The 6709-nt window shown below is 45.4% G+C and overlaps 1 long non-coding RNA gene across 2 annotated transcripts; it reads left to right on the top strand.

The window, feature by feature from the left end:
• The first annotated feature begins 361 nt into the window (after positions 1–361).
• LOC123106918 (uncharacterized) lies at positions 362–3647 on the top strand. Of its 2 annotated transcripts, XR_006451548.1 has the most exons (5): positions 362–946; positions 1262–1585; positions 2558–2734; positions 2822–2931; positions 3326–3647. It is a non-coding gene; the product is annotated as an uncharacterized lncRNA (long non-coding RNA). The 2 variants fall into 2 exon arrangements; XR_006451547.1 differs by lacking the exon at positions 2822–2931.
• Positions 3648–6709: the final 3062 nt, after the last annotated feature.

The following is a 6709-nucleotide window of genomic DNA, read 5'->3' as shown; positions in this document are numbered from 1 at the left end:
AACACCACCTGCCGGGTCATCACCACGGGCCGCTTCACGGCCTTGCGCATTGCTCGATATGGCCGGTTCATCTATGCGCCTGCTATAGCTCCGGCTCGGACGGGGCGTAGAATGAATCCGATCACGGCTGTATGAGTATGCCTCCTGCTAAATCAGTGCGGTCCGGAGAAGCTCCTTAACCCGGCGTGTCTCTACTGCTTGCGGAGAATCCCCTTCGACTGGGATGGCCTCTAACCGTGCTGCGGCCGCAACAAGGTTATCCATAGGATTCGAATAATGACCCGGGGGTGTCTGGACCGGCGGAGGAACCACAATATTTTCACATTATCCACAGAAAAAAAATCTACACATTACCTCTACCTCCTCTGTCCAAGGAGTATGCGGCCAAGCCAAATCTCTTCTCTCCGTGACCACAACGCCGCTGCCGCCACCACCAGTGATTCTGCCTAGCTCCGGCGCTTGCTACGCCGCCGCTTACAGGAGCAGCTACCCCTCACTACCCTTCCCCGATCCCTCGCCATGGCGACTTCCTCCGCGCCCACATGCGGCCCGCCGCAACCCTAGTTACCACAGGTCGCCAACACCTCCCACCTCCTCTGTCTTGTCGATCTACTGCCCCGCGCCTCCTCTGGTTTGTCGACCTACTGCCCCGCGCCACGTCTCCGCACGCGCCGCTCCCGGCTCGGCCTTGGTGGTGCTGCTCCGCCTCAGCAATCTCGACTCCGACGCCGCTCACGGTTCAGCAAGCCACTCCTCCTCTGACCCACTCTTCTCTTACACTATTTGGTTCTTTCTGTGGCAGGCCGGGCCGTATTCTTTGCCGGCCATCATGATGACAATCCACGCTACCTTGACTGCTCATCCCGATCCACTGCCGCGGGCGCTGGCTTGCACCGGCATCAATGTCACTACACTCCGTAAATCAGAGGATGCCTAACATCACACGGTTTGTCTCTTTCCCTTCTTGCCTTTGAGATTGTATCACTGAGCGCTTACTTGTGTACCTCTATCCTTCTCATGTAGTGCTGCCACCATGTATGACTCTAATTGAAACCATGACAATGCGAAACATGGTGTGTATGCATCGTTCATGTCTATGCATCTTATTATATAATATATATACAACAATGTTCATTATATGTACAGCTCACACCGTTTTCCCTTGTTAATTAATTTCAATGTATGATTATTTTTTATGTGGCTTGGCGTTTTTCATTAGTCCCCTAGAAAACATAACCGATGAGATGGCTATATCTTTCAGGTAATGATCTGCCCACGGCATTTTCAAGTGGAGAGGCGGATGATTTAAAGTGCTAGTATCAGAATATTAGATCACTTGTGGCGTGTTGTCTTCTGGAAGCAATTCACCTAGAGGGGAAAGGGTGGCCGTTATACTGGGGGTGAGTACAATCGAGGGCGAGGCACACGTGGGTGGGGAGGAAACACTTGGTGCTAGGTTAAAGGAAGGGCTAAGTATGATTAGTCTGGTGTAGTTACAAGTGTTGGCCTCTAGCTTGCTGTCAAAGACGTGTTCTTGCAGAGGACCAGATTAATGCTTTAATTCCAGCCAATGCATCAATGCAAGGTATGTTGTGCTTGAAACTTTCGTGGAGCGTTCACTACATAGTAGTGTTAATGCTTTTCCATGTTCTTTCAAACCATACTTCAATATGCTAATGTACATGCTTCAATATACTCCATCTGAGAACAGTTTGTCGGGATATGAGGATGAGTCAAGTTAGTCCGTTTAGACTGATCTGTATAGAACCCAATATGTTTTTTTGACTGAAACCCAATATGTTGCAACCCTGATCTTATTTCTTATACTGTATGGCATCTATTTTAGACTCTGGACCAGTTTTTCCTAATAAATAAAGAATAGTCTGCTCAAGCGGCAGACAAAACTTTATAATTCCCTTCATTATATATGAAAATATGGCTACTTTTTTTGTTGTGGGGGATGTTTAGCTTTTTTTTATCTAAATCATATAGAACTTAAATGTAATGTGAACAGTGCGAACAGTTACAATGTTAATATAAGTAAGATAGCAGGCCATAGTTTAAGATTTACAAGAACACCGGATTAGTTATTTCCTCCCCTGCAAAAAAAAAGATTAGTTATTTCCTGATATATATAGTTCTTAAAACAAAACTCGTCACGTCAAAAATTATGAACTATTTATTTTTATTGCTCAGAGTATTGCCCTATAGGTAGTGAGTTCGATGTTGAACTGTAAACTTAGAAGAAAAAGTTCATTGAAAGGTAGAAACAAATATCATACAAAACATAGATTACTGGTAAAGATTTCTAGATAGAAAGTTAAGAGATGAAAAGCTACAATGCCACACAAGATAAACACTAGCCCCTCAAATATGGTGATTTCAACAATCTTTTTACACATGGATGTTTCAGATAAAGAGCTACCTAGAGTTCAAGCTCCATTTTGCATTTCCGATTTAACCTTTTTTGAAAGGTGCTTATAATACAGGAAACACTTTAGATAGAAATTCTACCTTGAGTGTTCATTATTTGACACTTCTGCTGAACTTATCGCAGGATACCAGAATATGGGTTGCTTTAGACTTTCCTTGAGGAACTGGTGACAAAATACACAGAAACCAAGTTTGTTAAATTATCTCCACTAACTATATTCCCAACTACCCATATAGGATGTTTCCAAAAGGATTTTTGTTGGTCTGCAGCAGCTTTGTGGAACAAAATGCACACCTGAATGTAAGTTATATGACACAATCAGTTTCCATTATCTTAGTTCAAGTATTCTTTTTTTGAGGTTAATTGAAGTTACTCTTCTTTATTTAGTTGGCTGGACAAAAAAATAACAGCGTGTGTGGCTATGTTAAAGTTGCAATTACCCAATCACAGTATACAATTTACAATATTTGTGTATACTGTCATCAAGATGCCTTAACGTGAGTAATCTTTGATCTTAGGATGAGAATTCTCTTTTTGTACTAAGAGGGACCATGTTCATTATGACATGCATTTCTATATATTAGATATATGGTCCTAATGTAATTTTGGCTTGCGACATATGGCAAAAGAAAAGAAAAAGATTGAGGTAAAAAATTTAAGAGTGCGTAACAGAGTGGCATGCCTAGTTCACAGTTACACATTCTTGTTACAATTAAATCAAGCATCTGCTAGGAATAAGGAACGACAAGAATTTTTCTTGGTCATTTACAATACATTGAACTGATGTGAGCTTTCCTTCGATAAATGATCAATCCCAGAATATTTAAGCATTACATGTGGCTTCCATCTCCTCATGCTGAATTTTCATTTTGTTTATTTCATCTGTTGCAGTGGCGCATTGCCAGTCAGTTCTAGTACTGAACCATGGGCAGGGTGGCAGTAATTCATCCTATAACAATGTCATAGGAGGCATTCACAGGAAGTTCATAGAGAAGCTTGTCATCCAGCAGGAAGGACGATGAAGACGAAGATGATGCATGGCTAAGTTGTTGATAGAAAGGTTGAGAATGGGGCTACTACAAGATAGTTTTACATTTACGTTATACAATGCCAGTTTCATGGTTAATAAATAGGAGATCATGTAATATCTTTATCAGATTGTGTTCCATGTAATGCAAACCGATTTGATTAAATATATAAAATCTTTCTGTTTAGTGGATTGTTGCTCCTTACTTCGTTGTTCGTAATATATAAAATACCAGTAATTGTTCAAGCTCTGCACAGATGCATGGACATGCTGCACTAGTTTGTAATGTGAAAATTGGTTTATGTAGGGTAAACAACAACGTATACAAAGTGTTGTTTTGCTGTAGATATATATGTTGCTATCTTGCAACGCTTTTACATGCTGATTACCAACGCAACTATATGTGTTGTTGTAGACCCTTCCAACGCCACCAACGGCAACGGATACTAATGCGTTGGTGTAGACCTTAGCAACACATATATGGACATTAGGCAACTTAACGATGCATTGCTAAAGGGGGGTTCCCGTTGTAGTGGCGGAAGGGTGACACATGTGTTGGGCATGAAGCCCGTATAAATAAGCTTCTGTTTAAAGAAGCCCCTAGGTTTAATGAGCGCGGATAGCGCGTCACTTTATGAGCCTTTAAAGGCTATAAGAGAGAGGGAGGGGAGAAGGAGAGAAATGTAAGACAGAAAGTATATAAAAATGGACAGAGGAAGGAGACGAACACAGAGTCCGGCGCTAGGCATAGAATCTTAGGAGACGGGTTGCGTTCCATGGGTTCGGCTCGAGTCGGTTATCCGATGCATCTCGCAGGCGGTACGCTCCACCAGTCAGGACTTGGTAAATTATGAAGGGACCTTCCCACTTGGGCTTGAGTTTGTCCTTTTTCTTGTCCGGCAGGCGTAGAACTAATTCGCCAACATTGTAATTTTTGGCCCGTACTTCTCTCCTTTGGTATCTTCGAGCCTGATGTTGATAGAATGTGGAACGGGCTTTTGCCACGTCACGCTCTTCCTCCAAGGCGTCCAAATTGTCCTGCCGATTGAGCTCGGCTTCTCTTTCTTCGTACATGCGCACTCGAGGTGAGTCATGAATTATGTCGCAGGGCAAAACTGCCTCTGTGACATACACCATGAAGAATGGTGTGTATCCGGTGGTGCGATTCGGTGTGGTCCGCAGCCCCCAGAGTACGGAGTCGAGCTCCTCTACCCAATGCGTATTAGATTCCTTAAGGGACCGCACTAATCTGGGATTGATGCCGCTCATGATAAGACCATTTGCACGTTCGACCTGGATGTTAGTTTGTGGGTGATAGACGAAAGCATAATCGAGCTTGATGCCCATGTTTTTGCACCAGAGTTTTACCTCGTCGGCCGTAAAGTTCGTGCCGTTATCAGTGATGATGCTGTGGTGGACGTCGTAACGGTGTACAACCCCGGATATAAAGTCTATCACCGGTCCGGATTCGGCCGTCTTAACAGGCTTGGATTCTATCCATTCGGTGAACTTATCCACCATGACCAGTAAGTATTTTTTCTTGTGGGTTCCGCCTTTAAGGGGTCCAACCATGTCAAGCCCCCAGACCATGAAGGGCCAAGTGATGGGGATAGTTTGGAGGGCGGTGGGTGGCATATGGGTTTGGTTTGCAAAAAGCTGGCAACCGACGCATCGTTGGACTAAGTCCTGGGCGTCTTCCCGGGCCGTCGGCCAATAAAAGCCTGTACGGAAGGCCTTGCTTACAAGGGACCGAGCTGCAGTGTGATGACCGCCGAGTCCGGCATGAATTTCAGCCAGGAGGTTCCGCCCTTCCTCTTCGGAGATGCACCTTTGAAGGACTCCGGTAGTGCTTTTCTTATAAAGCTCTCCCTCATGGACTTTATAGGCTTTAGATCGCCGCGCTATGCAGCGTGCCTCATTTTGGTCCTCCGGGAGTTCCTGCCTAGTAAGGTAGGCGAGGAATGGTTCTGTCCACAGGGCGATGACGGCCATTATTACGTGGGCTGAAGGTGTTATTTCATTGGCAGAGCCTCCAATTATGTCAGAGTGTTCGGTGTCGGGCAGTGCGGTTGGGTCCGGGCTGTTATTGCCGGGTTCCCCTTCCCATACTACGGATGGCTTGAACAGCCTTTCCAAGAAGATGTTGGGGGGGACTACATCGCGTTTTGCGCCGATGCGTGCCAGGACATCTGCCGCCTGATTATTTTCCCGGGCTATATGGTGAAATTCGAGCCCTTCGAACCGAGCTAACATTTTTAGGACGGCGTTGCGATAAGCTGCCATTTTTGGATCCTTGGCATCAAAGTCTCCATTTATTTGGGATATTGCGAGGTTCGAGTCCCCGCGCACCTCTAGGCGTTGAATGCCCATGGATACTGCCATCCGGAGACCATGTAAAAGGGCCTCATATTCGGCTGCATTGTTGGAGTCTGTGTACATTATCTGGAGTACGTATTGAACTGTGTCTCCTGTGGGGGACATCAAAACGACGCTAGCCCCTAGACCGGCCAACATTTTGGAGCCGTCGAAGTGCAACACCCAGTTTGAATATGTGTCGTACTCTTTAGGGAGTTCGGCCTCCGTCCATTCTGCGACGAAGTCGGCCAAAACTTGCGACTTGATAGCTCGCCGTGGCTTGTAAGTTATGTCGAACGGGAGGAGCTCAATGGCCCATTTTGCAATCCGGCCTGTCGCGTCGCGGTTGTTTATAATATCGTTAAGTGGCACTTCCGATGCTATTGTTATTGAACACTCTTGAAAGTAGTGTCGCAGCTTCCGGGATGCCATAAATACCGCGTACGCAATCTTTCAATAATGCGGGTACCGTGACTTGCACGGAGTGAGGACAGTGGACACATAGTATACCGGCTTTTAAAGGGGGAATTTGTGTCCGTCTGTTTCTTGTTCGACGACGAGCACTGCGCTTATGACCTGATGGGTTGCTGCAATGTATAATAGCATTGGTTCACCAATGTTTGGCACGACCAGGACTGGGTTTGTTGCCAAGATGGCTTTTATTTCGTCGAGTCCGGCCATGGTTACATCCGTCCACTCGAAGTGTTCGGTGCGCCGAAGGAGGCGGTAAAGGTGTAGGGCCTTTTCTCCCAAGCAGGAGATAAAGCGGCTTAGAGCCGCCACGCATCCGGTTAATTTTTGTATTTGTTTGAGGTCCTTTGGGATATCCAATTGTGACAGAGCTCGGATCTTGGCTGGATTTGCTTCAATTCCTCTACCGGATACAATGAAGC

The sequence above is a fragment of the Triticum aestivum genome, chromosome 5A (genome assembly GCF_018294505.1).
Source record: "Triticum aestivum cultivar Chinese Spring chromosome 5A, IWGSC CS RefSeq v2.1, whole genome shotgun sequence".
NCBI lineage: Eukaryota > Viridiplantae > Streptophyta > Magnoliopsida > Poales > Poaceae > Triticum > Triticum aestivum.
This window is presented reverse-complemented; position numbering and strand designations above follow the sequence as displayed.